Source organism: Melospiza melodia, chromosome 1 (genome assembly GCF_035770615.1).
Source record: "Melospiza melodia melodia isolate bMelMel2 chromosome 1, bMelMel2.pri, whole genome shotgun sequence".
Classification (NCBI taxonomy): Eukaryota; Metazoa; Chordata; class Aves; order Passeriformes; family Passerellidae; genus Melospiza; species Melospiza melodia.
Genome location: NC_086194.1, coordinates 152,253,402 through 152,268,255, shown reverse-complemented (window position 1 = coordinate 152,268,255; position 14,854 = coordinate 152,253,402). Strand labels below are relative to the sequence as shown.

Below are 14,854 nucleotides of genomic sequence, written 5' to 3'. Positions count from 1 at the left end.
CAAAATGCTGTTCCAGAGAAACAGCAGATGCACATGAACTGTAGCTGTCAGCTTGCTGGCAGTAGCTAAGTTTCTTCTTGGAATATTAGGCTGATATCTCTTTTTCACTTGTCTGCCAAGTCATATGTCCTTGTCTGAGATTGCTTTTCTTGTCTTTCCTGTAATAACAGCAGTATGACAGAATTCTTGGAGAAATACTGTGCTAATGGATACTTCTGACAGTTCTGATTCTTTGCCGAGGAAAGGAAATAGAAAAAAGACTGCTGTGTTTGTTCCCAAAAGCAGTTACAGTAAATGCCGTATAAATCAGCTAAGTAGTTCTATTTAGTGCAAGGAGCAGGCTTCCTGCAAGCAGTGGTGATGCTTCAAAGTTGGAAGAATGAGCAAGAAAACTGTCAGGAAAAGCTTTAGCAGAAATTATTTAACTGTGTGTTGAGATGGAGCATTGAAGTGACTGTAGGTAGTGGGAGGATAGCTTTGCATCCAAGGAAGAGAGCCCATACGTTAATATGTATGGATCAGCATGGATAAAACAAAATACATCTTTTATCTCTGGTGCTTTCACTCTGCTCTTGGTTTGGCTGTGTCTTCCTCCTGGCCTCGTGTCTGTTGTTGCCCACAGCTGTCATTGCAATGTGGGTTTGACTGCCCCTTTGTTCAGTGTTCAACACATCTCTCAGGACATACTCCTGTGTGGCTTCCCTGAATTCCTTTTCTTTGGTGAAAACATTCCTGAATGTTTCAGGTAATTTTAGTCCTCTCTCTCTCTCTAAAGATACTGGTCTGAGCTTTTTTGTGGGAAATTACGAGTAGCTGTGTACTCAGCATCTCTTAGGATCAAGGTAAGTAAGTATTTCTGTTTGATTTTTTTTTACGGTAAAAGAATGCTTCCTAACATTCAGAATGATTAAATTGCACAAATCCGGTCATTTGTTCTGCCTTCATCCTAGTTCTAGTAAATAGCTGCTTTTCCTAGAGATTTTATTTCTTAAATCAGGGCAAATCACCCCAGATGCTTGGCTGTATAACAACATCCTGTATTTTTGTGTAATATGTTACATAATGAATTTCTGAGAACAAGATTTGTGACTTTTTCTATCACAAACTGTCAGCATGGTGAAAATCTTAGGAATAGGAACCTGACATAAAGTTCTTCATTTGGTGATTTTGCTTTACATGTTTTAAGTTGGTTTGTGATACAAATCTTGGTTAATCTGCAGTTTTTTATTCCTGAGTAAGACATTTCTCTTTGAATTTGTTCAGCTCAGGATCCTGCTTTCTGTATTACTAGAGGTGGAATAATCAAGGTGATATAAAGCAAAAAGAATCAGTATGTAATGGATTGGGAGCATACTGGCTGTTCTCTTAATGCAAAACCTTTACAGGTTCTGTCCACTTGTCAGATCAGCTGCAGTATCATATCACTGGTGTTTCTGAATGTGGCAAAGAGGTCTGGTGAAAAGAAAATGTTTAATTCCTATGCAGGCATTGCGACTCTTTATGCCAAATGAAGAGCAAAGGCTTAGGCTCTGTTGCTGCTACCAGGCCAGCTGCACATTCCCTCTGTTTATTTTGTGATCTGGAGCAAGCATTACAAATGCCTCTTTCTGCACTTGGTCATGTTTTGTTCCAAATGTGCTGAGTCAGGCCAGTTGAGGCAGACCTGTCTGTCCTCTCAAAAGGAATCACTGTCCTGTAAAGTCTTCTCCCAGGCAACTAGCAACAAGATAAGAGGGCACGGCCTCAAGCTGTGCCAGAGGAGGTTTAGGCTGTACATCAGGAGGAATTTCTTTGTGGAAAGGGTTGTTAAACATTGGAACAGGCTGCTTGCCCAGGGAAGTGGAGGTGTCACCATCCCTGGAAGCATTCAAGAAATGACTGGATGTGGTACTCAGTGCTGTGGTTTAGTTTGCAAGGTGGAGATCAGTCAAAGGTTTGGCTCAATCTCAGAGGTCTTTTCCAACTTAAATGGTTCTGTGGTTCTGTAATATTTCCTTTCTCATCATGGCAGGTAAACAGCAGCCTCCTCTGCCTTGACCATCCTCCAGCTCTTCAACGTAGCAATTTCCCAAATTTTCCTCATAGCAATATCCTCTGAAGGCAGGTCCTTCTCCAGCCTTCTCCAGTCTATGCAAAGCTGTAGCTAGGCCTGTTCTTGACCCTTTCCCCAAGTGTAGCCCAGGGTGGCTTCTTTCCTACAGGGTACTGGAGTTACCTTATAATACTGCAACTCTATGTATGCTCAATTCTAACACGGGATTTTCAAAGAAATTGAGCAAAGCAAGTACTAGTATTTTGTCCAGGATGAAATTCTGGTCACTGAACTTCAGGTTTAAAGTCATCACTGCTGAAATCAGTCCTTTCCTGGTTCCTGTACATAAAAACATGCAAACAGCACACCAAAACAACCCCACCCCAATCCATCAAAAAAACTGCTAAGACATTAATAGCCAACATTACTAGGAGGCTATTTTAAAATGTAAAAAGCCCTTTTACATTAAAAATTAGGAAGAGAAACCAGTCTCCTAAAATGTAGATCACTAAAAGCAAGAGGAACAGTCCACACCAACTTTGGAAACAAGTCAGTCCATTACAGGTTGAATTATTTCACAAGCTAAATATCCCTCCTATAATTGTTTGAATTGGCATCAGTTAACAACCAAGTGAATTTGCAACTGTATGAGTATCAAAAAATGTCCCACTTTATTATTAACAAAATTGAAATCAGACTTACTCTGAGCTCAGGGTAACCAAAAAATGGTCCCCATGTGTAAATTTTCTTTGCTTTCCCATCACATACTTGTGATTCTCTTTCTACCTGAGAATATCTTGCATGAGCCATAGGGTGTACCTGCAAATCTGCAGTGACACAAATGTCTTAAGTCAGGATTTCTCTTTCTTTGGAATAGAGTATCAATGAAGTATTCCATACCTGGAATAGGTATGTCTCTGCAAAAACAGAGAACTGTCACCATTTTTTTCACTAGGAAATGCTTGACTTTTACTTTCTGGCAAAAGTCACAGCTTCATAAAAATGACAAACTTGGATACAAAAAAACCAAAAACCACTAGTGAAAAATGTCATGTTGCCATTACAGCACTGTACAGTAGAACTCCAAGTAATTTAAGTTAGGAAATCATCTTGCATTGCAAACTTTAGGACATAATTATTCTATTTCACATGTTACCCTGGGTCCACACTGCTTGAAGTACAGCTTTTTTACCTTACACTGTTCATTACTGGGAAGCTACTCATAGAAATGAAGGCCAAGAGATTATTTTTCAATTAGGTACTGTTTGAAAACCAAACTGCAGAATCAAAAAAAGCAGCAGCTGCTGAAAAACATTAGTTTGGCCAGCATAACTAGAGGGGCAGCAGGATTATGCAAGAAACTGCTGATTTGGGAGAGTAACAATGGGTTAAAGAAAGCTAAAACCTAATAAAGACTGTAACTGTCCTTGGGAAGAAAAAAGAAGCTAAAGATCCAATTTGACTTTCGCTTGCTATTTGAACCTGCATCTTCAGAAGTTTGAGCTCTTTGACAATCTGACATTTCCCTCTCCTTGCTTAGGTGTGACTGTTTAGGAGATGTGATACTCTTGTTTCTGGAAGGAGACTTAACCACAAAGATCACTTTCTTTCCATTTTGACCCATTTTTCAGTTGTCTTGGACATTTTAATGTTCTTTCACATGAATATTCTGGGGGGATGCAAACTGAACGTTCCTGGGAAAAGAAGGAAGAACAGTTATCTGAGCCACTGAAATTAAGCTAAGAAGGAAATTCTCACTCCTTGAGGCAAGTTTACTCTGTAATTCTCCTGACTCAGCTAATAGCAGGTAACGAACCATTTCTACACCAAGCAGTAGCTCTCAGGAAAAAGAACCCAAAAAACCCAGCCTACTGAGTTGGGAGAAGGGAACTATATTCTTCCTTCTTTTCCAAGGAATTATCCTCCTGGCAACATACAGTGTTTCACTGGATGCTGTCTAAGATTGATGAAAAAAAAGACTGAGTGTTTATTACAGGTACTATAAAATAGTTTGATTTATCCTGATAGTGCTGATACCTCACACAGGTGTTTTAGGAATCTGTTGAGCATCATCACTCTCTGTCACTTCCCTTCATGCCTGAGGGCCCCAGGTTGGATTTGACACCTGAGGTGAGAGAAACTTGTGATGGGGTGTGCAGGAAGTGGAGGGGTTGGTGATTAAATTGTTTTTACATGCATTTGAGCATGCACTGCAGTCAGCTTTTATTTCTCACATGCAGTTGCCATCCATTTGTGTTCATAATATGCTGCAGTACTGCCTGTTGTGCAGAAAATAGCCTTATAGAATTTCTTCCCTGGATGATTCCATCATGAGAGTGGGTACCTAACTTTGGTATAGGCAAGGTAAGGTATATCTAAGGGAAAAGAGGGAAAAAATGTAATAATTTCGTTGTGAATGTGACTGTTATCTGGGCTTTCAGATGAGAACTAAACTTGGTCATACTTGCACAAAAATTTGCTGGAGTTATGCCCTTCTGATTTTCCTGGGATAGAAACCTCATTTAACCGTATAAAATAACAGAAAAATCTTTGAAAGCAATTCTTCTGTTTCTTCTTCCTTCTCATGCCACCCACATCAAAGCACAGATATATCTTCTGCCTTTTTCCCTCCCTCGTTTATTTACTTTCTTTTCCTCAGCCTCGGACTGGCATCTCTCCTTTGTCCTATGAAGACTCATTCAGGGCCAGAGTTAACCTGCAGTCTTTCAGTTTAAATCTGCATTTCTAGCAGAAACAGTAACATGAAATATTTGTACTGGTTCACTCTAGAGAAAAGCATGTCCATCCTCTACCTTTCTTTTTGTCCCATGGTGATTTTGCTCATGTTTTCCAGGTGCTTCTTTTCAATGAACTCACCAACTTCCCCATGTCAGACACTCATCTCCTCCTATACCATAATGATGTTCTTCTTACTAAGTCTTAAATGCCTTTCAGGAAATTTGGCAACCCAACAGAAATGGTGTTGATGTCTGACAAGATCTGACAGCTGAGTCAGGGTCTTGGCACATGTCTGGCTCTCTGTTATCAGCAGACTCTGTAAAATCATGGTGAAGGATGGGACAGAGTAATAATGATAAAATCCACATTGTTTGATTACACGTAATGCTTTGATGGATTATTTTTCTGCACTTGGCTAAGGCATAATGGAAACACAGTGACAGTTCTGTTCAATTGAAGTTCAGAATCTCCCCTTTAGACATACATCCTAGAAATAAAGTAATTGGAAACAATTGGCCTCAGACATGCAGAACAGTGTATCTTTATGGACTTGTTAAACAGGAATTTTAGGGTTTTTTGGTGGTTTCCCTTTGCAAACAGACTACCTTGACTTGTTCCTGAAAGCAATTTTGGCCTCTGATTTTAAACTGAATTGATATAATTTCTTGCATTAATAGCAAACAAATCAAACCCTTATATTAGGAAGCCAATGCACTTGAAGGTAAAACAAAACATCAGAAAAATAAAACGGAAAACCAAAACAAAAGGACCTTCAAGTCACACACATTGCTCTTGGCATGCTGTGGTCTTTTCCAAGTTTTCAAATAGCTGCATGCAAAGAAAGGTTTGAGTTATTTATGCTTTCTTTACTTACCTGAACTGCTAACTTTGTCCTTTCTTTCACAGTAGCTGCTTTTTGATTACTTAGAAACACAGAAGCTTCTGTTTGGGTTTTGTGTTTAGTTTTAGCTCATTCTGTATGCTTTGTTTTGCCTTGTAGGGTCTACTTACTAGGCAAAAATCACAAGAGTAGCAAAAGTCCCATGTTTGTTTCACAGTATTTACTTCATGGAAACATTCTTTTAGATGCTCTTTGCTGTTTAATTTTTTTTTTTTTTTACTAAAAGCTAGTTGTTTAATGACTAGAGCAGGTGCTCTTATGTGAAACTAGACTGTATAAATGGTGACATTTAGAGAATAATGCATGTGCTGTGATGTCTTGAGAGCCTTGCATGCTGCAAGAATTGTGGTGTTCAGTGTGTGTGAGACAGTGCACACCTATGGCCAGAAAAAATGGGTCAGTGCTTGTCTCTGGGACACCTTTATATGACTGCAGTTGTCTGGAGGAATTGATAATTAAAACCCATCCCATGTCCATTGAGCTGCATGAAGTATTAAACAGCAGTTGAAGAGATTTCCTCTCAAAAATACATATTTTTCTCACTTTCTCCTAATTCAGGGAAAAGGAATTTAGCAGTATTTACTTACAAGTTTCTTACAGTTGGATATATGATAATTTAAACATTATTAATGTATTTCATATAAGCATAGACTTATTTGTGTACTCAGTTTCATTGTCTGGTAACTGATTAACAGAAAAGAAGACTGAATGTTTCTGTTGGCTGAAATAATAATATTACTACAGTTCTACCGTGAACCTTCTGCTTGGAGTGATGGTTTTTATTTCCAGTCTTTTGCTGTATCAAATACATTAGCTGAGAAGTTGCTTTACATTTTCTGCTTAGGTCAGATCCAGGCCCCTTCAGTTGCTGGTCCCTGCTGAGCCTACCGTGTCAGACTTGTAGTTCCCAACTCAGAAAAAGGACTTTTTGTTTTCATAGTTCTGGGTTCTGATGGGTTTTTTCCCCCCAAAATATGTTGATGGCTGAATAAATGGTCCTAACATCATTGAGAGAGATGGTGAATTCCTAGAGTCTTTGAGGCATAGGAGCCAGCCCTACCTGTGACCTCTATGACAATGACACTTTTCCAGGACTGTAAACTTAATGCAAGTAAAATGAATGATAAATTCAATTTTTAAATGCCTGCAGTTTTAGCAAGTAATAAATACATCCCATCTCCCATCCTCTCACAGTAGTCTCCTCTTGATGAACCATTTTATACCATTTACTGGCCTGAATTCCTGACTTCTCTCCTAGCCAGTAATTTCACCCAGAGAGAAGTCAGTGGCAGAGGTAATGTGATAGAAAATAATAACCCATTGGACTTGCACCATTTCTTTAAGCAAAGGTGTTCTGAAGACAGGCAGGGGAGGGTTAGAAATCCAAAAAGCCTCCATTTAAAGGGCAGTAGATGAGAAGGTGTTTGAGCTGCAGAGGTGAGGCAGAGAGGCCACTGTCAGTTGTCTCTGTATGATTTTCCAAGGACCCCCAAACAACAACCTGGTGAGGTGTTGTGAGCATACAATATTGTCCTGCAATTGAACCTGCAGGTTCAGGCCAACAACAGTAACAGCAAGGAAAATTCATTTCTAGCTGTCAAAAAATTATTTTTTCTAGTCTGACCTACTTTGTTAGTTCATCTAGTGACCATCTGCAGAAGGAAAATTGTTGCCTCCTCCTTCTTCTGGTGGTGTGGCTACAGAGAGAGATTTGGCCTTCAAAAATGTCAGTGTTTAGTTTAATTTGGAGTGTTTGAAATGTGGTTTATTCATTAACCTAGAGATTGGTGACTCTTCACTGTTCTAGAGAGTGGAAAAGAGACTGGTTGAAACATTAAACCCAGCCAGCTCAACATCTTCAAAGAGTACACCAGTGAAATCCCCAAACTAGACAGTATTGCTGTGTAGCAGAAACTCCTGGCACTACTGAACTTCATGCTCTCAATTCCAGATCATATTCACCCATTAATTATAGATGGCCATTTATAGTGGATTGTAACCCCCAAAACCTCCTTAGTTTGGATAAAAACTAATTAATCAACAATGATTCTAATCATTGACAGGTATTGGAACAGTGTTTGCTTCAATCCAAGGAACATCTCTCTCTGCTGAAAAGACAAAGGGACCTTTTCAGTGAGAAATCTGCAGATTTGGGATATAAAAGACACACAAATGCTGAAGTCTTCCTCTTGAGCTTCTATAACATTTCTATTGTCAGTATTCTGATCAGTCAGAGTCCTTCTCAGTAACACACAGTGCAGTAGTCAGTGAGCACACAGATTTGGAAAAATAAACATTCAAAATGGGTGTCAGGTACCAGTAGAGGCCAGTATACACCAGTTGAAATCCATCAGTAGGTCTGGTAGATCATAGGCTAGAAGGGGTGGAAGCAGACTGACCCTTCTGGTGTGTTCTACACTCACAGAGCAGCAGCTGTCCTGCCTTCAAGCAGAACCTTTCACATGTTATCAGGTGTTATGGCAGCAGCTGAAAGTAGTTTTGGTGTAAGCATATGCGGAAGCAAAAAAAGAACCCAGACCAAACTGGGGAGGGAAAAACCCAGGGAAATGGTGACTGTTTGAATTAATGTAACTTATTTTGTGTGAGCAGATAAATGTAGCCTCAGCCTTTGGAGAGTTGAGCTGGAAGGCAGAGTAGCAGTGTCAGCCCTGGAGAGTCAAGGCAGCAAGAAAAAGAGAAAGAAAAAGGAGCAGCATCAGCAATCAGCACAGGAAGCAACATATTGGAAATGGAAGAGAACTGGAAAAGAGCCAAAACCACAAACATGGGGAAAAAACAAAAGAAGAGCAAAGAAAAAGAAAAATATGACCAGCAGGTGAAATCTTGTCACTTTATAGAATGACAGAGGATAAAAAATTACTTAATTTCTCATTCATCAGTTCTTCCATCCCTGGAGATGCATGCTAGTTTTTGACATGCAGCTCCATAGGACACACAAACCCATCAAGACATGGGTATGTTCTGACTGGACTTGACACCATGGGACATATAGCCAGTGCATGGGGACACCCAGGAAACACACAGCCCTCTGGCATCAGTCCAGCCTTTACTGACTGAGGCAGGGACACAGTGGTGGAACAGTGCTGGTTGAGTGAGGGGGTCTCAGGAATGCTGGCTCAGCAGGCACAGGGTGCTGGGATGAGCTTGCCAGGGTATGGTCCCCAAACGGGTGTGTATGTGGGGGGGATGGCAGGAGGTTGGGATGTAGCATGGGATTACAGGGTCCCTGGGTTGGAATCAACATCCTTGGAGAAGCTCTTATGTCACCTTGTGTCTCCCTGGTTGCCTTCAGTCTCCCCCAGTCACTCCAGGACCATTCCATAGTGGCTTTTTAACACCATGCACTGTCTCTTCTCGTGGACAGGGAGGACAGGAATTGCCCCTGTCCAGGGACAGCAGCACCTTGATCTAATTTCCAGCTTCTGGTGCTAGTTTCAGTCTAGTGTCCTCTCATGTGCTGTCTGAACATGACAGGATGTGACTGGTGCCACGAGGAGGCTGCAGGGACACCCTCTGACTCAGACCACCCTTGCTATTCCAGGCTTGCCCCCTGGAGCAGGCACTGAGTCCCAAGAGACACAGAGTGCTGGTGTGGGAAAGCTGGGTTGAGTGCAGATCTTTATGGAAGTGCACTTTTACTGGCCTTCAATCCAAGAAGCCTTTTATCTTTTTTTTTTCCAAAAAGTGCTAAAAAGTATTAGTGATAGCCAGAGAAAACCCACAAAACTAGGGTTCCAATTTTGCACACTGTCCCCCACACACCATCCCCATCTCAAAACTTTTTGGTTGCTACATACCCATTTTCTTGCTTAGCTGTTGCTAATGAGCTAGAAGGTTCCCAAGCCTTGCAGTGTGCTTTACATCTTAGTCCAAGTCTCTGTTAATAAGTACAAGTAAGAAGATCAGATCCCAACACACTTAATTTGCTCCAGCACCAGCCTTGATCAAAGCTTTTGTTACCAAAAAGAAATTCTTGTGTGCACACCATTTTTTTTTTTGCCTTCAAGATGCTACAGCCATACTTTATAATGAATTCATGAACTCATTCTTTTTAAAACATTTTGGTGTCTGGGAGCATCCTATTTTCATCACAGGTCAAAGTGAAACCAAAAATTATCAGAGCAATAATTACCTGTTGAAATCATCTTACTCACACACACCCAGTACCAGATTTGGCCTCCACAGCAAATGCAGTCTCCAGAGAGCTCTCTGGTGTCCAACTGGACACTGCTGATGGAGACTTGCACTGCCCTGTGATGCTATCTTGTTACAGGGGTTTGTTATAAAGATGGACTTTGCCTCATAAGCACTAAGGCTGAGTTGAAATTCTGACCTCTTTGTTTGGCAAGTTGAAGTGGAATTCTCACACAAAGTGTCCAGGTCTTCATAAAGCAGGATCTACAGATTCCAGTCTGCTGATGGCTCTGACTGCCACAACCTTTCCACTGGCAAAGCCACCTATTACTGCCAGAAGTGTTCCAACAACTGAGCTAACAGAAAAATATGATTTTCATTCACTGGTTTAGTAAATTTTCTTCAGTTCCACATAACCATTTCCATTGATCCCTCAAAAAGGACAATGTTTTAATGATGAGATACTGATTTGCAAAAGAGTCATTTTAAGACAGTAAATACAGATAACACAGACCCTGGGCTGATTTCAAGCCTAGTGAATTGTTTTCAATTCTCATTTAAAAATCATCTGAAATTCACTAGCACTGAATTACTACTTTTCAGGTTCAATGAAAGTGTCACATCAAGTTGAATAGGTCGTGGTCTTCTTTTCACAAAGATCAAGCACCTTCTATACAGATACAAGACATGTCCCACCTATGAACCTGGTCTTGTTTGCTGGACCATACAGGAGCAAGAGCATCGATCTCATCCAGGAAAACAATTGAAGGTCACATCTGGCAGGCCTACAAAGAAAACACAGGAACACTGACATCAGGAAAACAGCATTGTATGAAAGGTGAAATACATTAAAAACATTACGGTTACAAGAGCACTAGAACTGGTTAGTTTGGGGGTTTTCTAAGGGGGATGGTGGTGCTTTGCAAAATTTTCTTGTTAGCGTTATTAATATTTCCCAATACATCCCAAGATTTGCAGTCCTCCAAAACCCCACTGGAAAAGGAAACACTGAGAGTCCCATTTCTGTGGAAGGACCTGACAAAACATGAAAAAACTTCTTCTTCAGCACAGAAAATTAGTTACAACTCAGAACATGTGGCACATTTCAATCATACCTGCTCAAATAATAAACAAAACTGTCATTCATATTCTCCTACCCATTCACTCAGGCAGTTTACACATTTCTCATAAAAAAAGATTACTCCGCCTTCACCCTGGCTACATTCATTAGCAAATGTCTGGTGCCAGTGTCTCTCTAGTCCCTGGTGTACCATAGAATAGGAAATCTCTGCAATTAAAAAAAAAATCACACAAGAAAAACTCATAATGGAAAAGTGCCTATTATAACCCCCATCCCTAAAACTCACAGCTCAGCTCTCCTCAGCAAAATACTTCATGGATGACACAGCAGTAAAAGTGTGAGAAAAGCCAAAATGGCTTCCTTCACAATTCAACAAGGCAGCAAAGGAAATTCATAAAAGGATAATGTATATGTACAAAACATTGAGAAAAGATAGTAACATTCCAAAAGCTCTGAGATACCAGCAGGGGTGTGTCACACACAACACAGTGGAGCCAAACAAACTTCCAGTGCAGAAGCTGAGACCAGGATAACTTAGAAATCACCAGTTCTGCACATTCCTTCTCATTTTCACAAATGGTAAGATTTGAGAGTAAAGCATTTAACTGCCCCTTGAATAGCTTTAAATTTCTGGGTTTGGTCTCCCTTTGCAGGTGATAAAGAAGAAGTAATCTAAAGCTGGGAAGGTATTCTGCATTTCTGCATGTCCATCAGCTGGAAAAGCCAAGATGCTGCTGCTTCAAAATGAATTTCATTTAATAAAGAAGCAAAAGACAAAGATTTTCTTTTCATTGTTTGTAATACTTTTTAATTAGCATTTGAATATACCATGACTGAATTTTGCTGACCAAGAATATATCATGTTAATAATTAAATCTCTAATGATTTCATTTTGTGACACAGAACTCAGGTGTTACTCACCTGTCAGAAGTGGACAGATTCTTATTCTAGCCCAAGCACAACAAACACTGCAAGGTTCTAGTTGCAAGTTCTATCAATTGCAAAACTGATGCTTGAGTGTTTGAAAAAAACCCAGAGCTTGTGGGAGAGACAAATGGACTTCCATGAGGCAAACTGCAGTTGACTACCAGTAGGTAATTCATTGTACATGAAACTCTAAGGGAAAAAAACTCAAACTCCAGCTTTTAAAGGCAAGACACCTTTAAAGGATTTACACAGTAAATCTCCGAACCTACATATATGCTGGTTTCTATAAATTTTTTAAATATTACTTTTTAATTTTCCTAACACTACTTTTTACTACTGCTAAAAAAACCCCATTCAACAGTGCTGAAAATTTTGGAGCATTTTTATATGTTAAAGAAAGCTGCAACCTCAAAGAAGTTCCATCAGAATTTTGATGTCAACACAAAGGAAACGTTCACAGCAATTTTCAAATTGCTGGAGAGAAACCTGTAAGCCAAGGGAGTTGTAGACAGCCCATTACTGGAGGCTTTCATAAATAGTGTAAATGTCTCACTGACATGATGAAGTAAAAATCCTTACTGAAACAACTATTTGCATTGGCTCAAGCCCAGACAGATTTGCTTCAATTTTCATGTGATCCCTGTGAAGATCTGAAGTGAAAATGCAAGCCCTGATACAGCTGTGTGCAAACAGTGTCCATTCATAAGGCAGCACAGTGTAAGACATGTATTGCAGCATATCACTGCTATTTCATATTTTCTGAAGAAGATATTTCCTCCACCCTTAAAGCACAGCTCTGGCAAACTGGCAGTAAGATTATAATTAGGGAGCAAAAATTAATGTCACTTTAGACTACACTATGCATTGGAAGAAGTTTTTTTCAGCTAAACTAAAATTACAAATAAATAATCACTCTGTGAAATAGTAAAATAAATTGGTGTCTACTTCTTCCAGTAGACCCTGGATGATCTCCCATCCTTTGCCTTCTATGCATCTTCTCTGTACAGCCAGTTTTTTCAAGAGTGCTTCTGCAGTACTAACAAAGTTGACATATAAGAGCAAAGATAGATAAATACAAAAACCACCATTGAAACCAACACACATGATCTGTAGGACATTTCCATATAGTGAATACAAAGCAAGAATTACTGGCATTTAGCCAAGTTTTTGAAACTATTTAAAAATTAGGTCAAATGTTTACTTTTTTGATAGATACTTAGGAAGAAGTGTTTGAGGATTTGCAAACAGACCATTTTCAGATTTATTTTCCCCTCTTGCTAAACAGAGTAAAAAAAAATCCCATTCAGTAGGAAAAAAAACAAATTCTGAAGGTATAGGAAGATAACAGAAAAAAATTATGGCAGGCTTTCACAGCACCAAAGTTGCTTTGCATGATAACATGAAGTCACTTTTAGTTCCTAGCCTTCCTCAGACAACCTGTTACTTATGTTACTTATTACTTAGGTTACTTATTCTTCTCTTAACCCGAGTTAAGGTCTTGTGCTGATTTTCCATGACTACATATGGTAGAAAAAGCATCTCACTGCTGTTAGTTGCACTTTGCAAGCCTTTCAGAAAACAATGTCAGTTTGCACTTCATGGTGAGACTTAAAACACGGACATGCAGGCAAAAACACTAGGACTGCTTCACTTTGCCTGTATCCAACTTTCTCCTGCATCTTAACTCGGCTGGGGGTTACAAAATTATTTGTAAGCATGAAAGAAAATTTAATTAACCATGAAGCTGCTTCTGATGCCAAGAAAATTGATTTAGAGGACAAGTAAAATCTACAGAAATTTACAACATAAAGAGATCTTTTTGGTTCACAAGAACCATCCCAGCCCATACATAAAAGATCCTCTGGTGTGAAGATCTCTCTGCAACTGGAAGTCACAAAATGAAGACGCTTCTGGCCAATTTAAATATTGGCTGTGCCTGAATTCTTTACACATGAAGCACCTGCCAAATATACCTTGCTGCATACAATCTGAGATTTGTAGCTTAAGCCACAAGCACCTGTTTCCAAAAAACTCATGTTAAACAGCTTGGCCCACACCTTATATAAATCAGCGCATTGAGAGTAATTACATGACAGCTCAGGCTGACACACTGGAAGGATTTGAGGGGGAAGTGGAAGGCCAGACTGTCATGCTGCAGGGTGCTCAGACCTCCGTGTCCTGCTCCCTTTCCTGTGTGCCTCTGCCACAGCAGGAGAAATCCAGCTCAGTGATGTGGCTCTTGCCTATGTGTGTCCCTGTCTGAGCTGGGATAGAAAATCCAGCTGAAAGTCACAGAAAGTTCAGCAGTTTCATGATTACTACTGGAAAGCCCCACTACCTATTTTTAATCCCCAGAAAAGCCAACCACATTATTGCTTAATAATGTAAAATTTGAAAAATGAAACTGCCATATTACATGTAAGTGAAATTTTCTTGAGGAAAAAAAAAAAAAAAAAAGCCCATTGGGCCATTTTCCAGCGCAGACTTTGGCACTGGAGAAACACCATCGAAGTGAATGGCGCTGTACCCTGTTACCTGTCCTTGCTCCAAAACTCTTCAGAATCCTCCCAGCCCCCCTTCCCCCCTGACAGCACCCATCAATGGCTGGAAACCCTGGAGGATCAGCTGAGCAGCCAAGCAGCCGGCTAGATTTGGGAAATACTGCTCTGGGTGACTCCATGTGTGCACACAAAAAATTCCGACACAGAAGGTGGAAGGGGCTCCTTGTGCTTACAGTGTTTCTGGTGGGAGCCCTTCTGCCATAGTTTCTCCAGGCTTACCAGCAACTCTTCAGAGTGAGATATTTTATTAATTCCCTTCCATCTGTTGCGTAGAGAGAGATGGTTAAAAACGTGCCCATCCCGAATTACCTCTGGGCGAGCATACTTAGAGCTAAGCACAAACCCGCGATCATCAAAAGCCCGACGAGGGAGCTGTCCTGCCCAGAGCATCGCGCTCCCACGAGGTGCCACCCACGGCTCGGGATCGGCCGAGCCGCCCCAGCCCGGCCCGCCGTCCC

General features: G+C 40.4%; 2 long non-coding RNA genes across 3 annotated transcripts; one reads left to right on the top strand and one right to left on the bottom strand.

Annotated features, from left to right (window-relative positions):
* The first annotated feature begins 205 nt into the window (after positions 1-205).
* LOC134426873 (uncharacterized) lies at positions 206-11,643 on the top strand. Of its 2 annotated transcripts, XR_010030061.1 has the most exons (5): positions 206-842; positions 4,079-4,162; positions 8,283-8,508; positions 10,431-10,665; positions 11,562-11,643. It is a non-coding gene; the product is annotated as an uncharacterized LOC134426873 (long non-coding RNA). The 2 variants fall into 2 exon arrangements; XR_010030060.1 differs by lacking the exon at positions 4,079-4,162.
* LOC134426869 (uncharacterized) lies at positions 10,198-14,850 on the bottom strand. Its single transcript, XR_010030059.1, has 3 exons — positions 14,740-14,850; positions 14,570-14,658; positions 10,198-10,612 (listed from the first exon to the last, which is right to left on the bottom strand). It is a non-coding gene; the product is annotated as an uncharacterized LOC134426869 (long non-coding RNA).
* Positions 14,851-14,854: the final 4 nt, after the last annotated feature.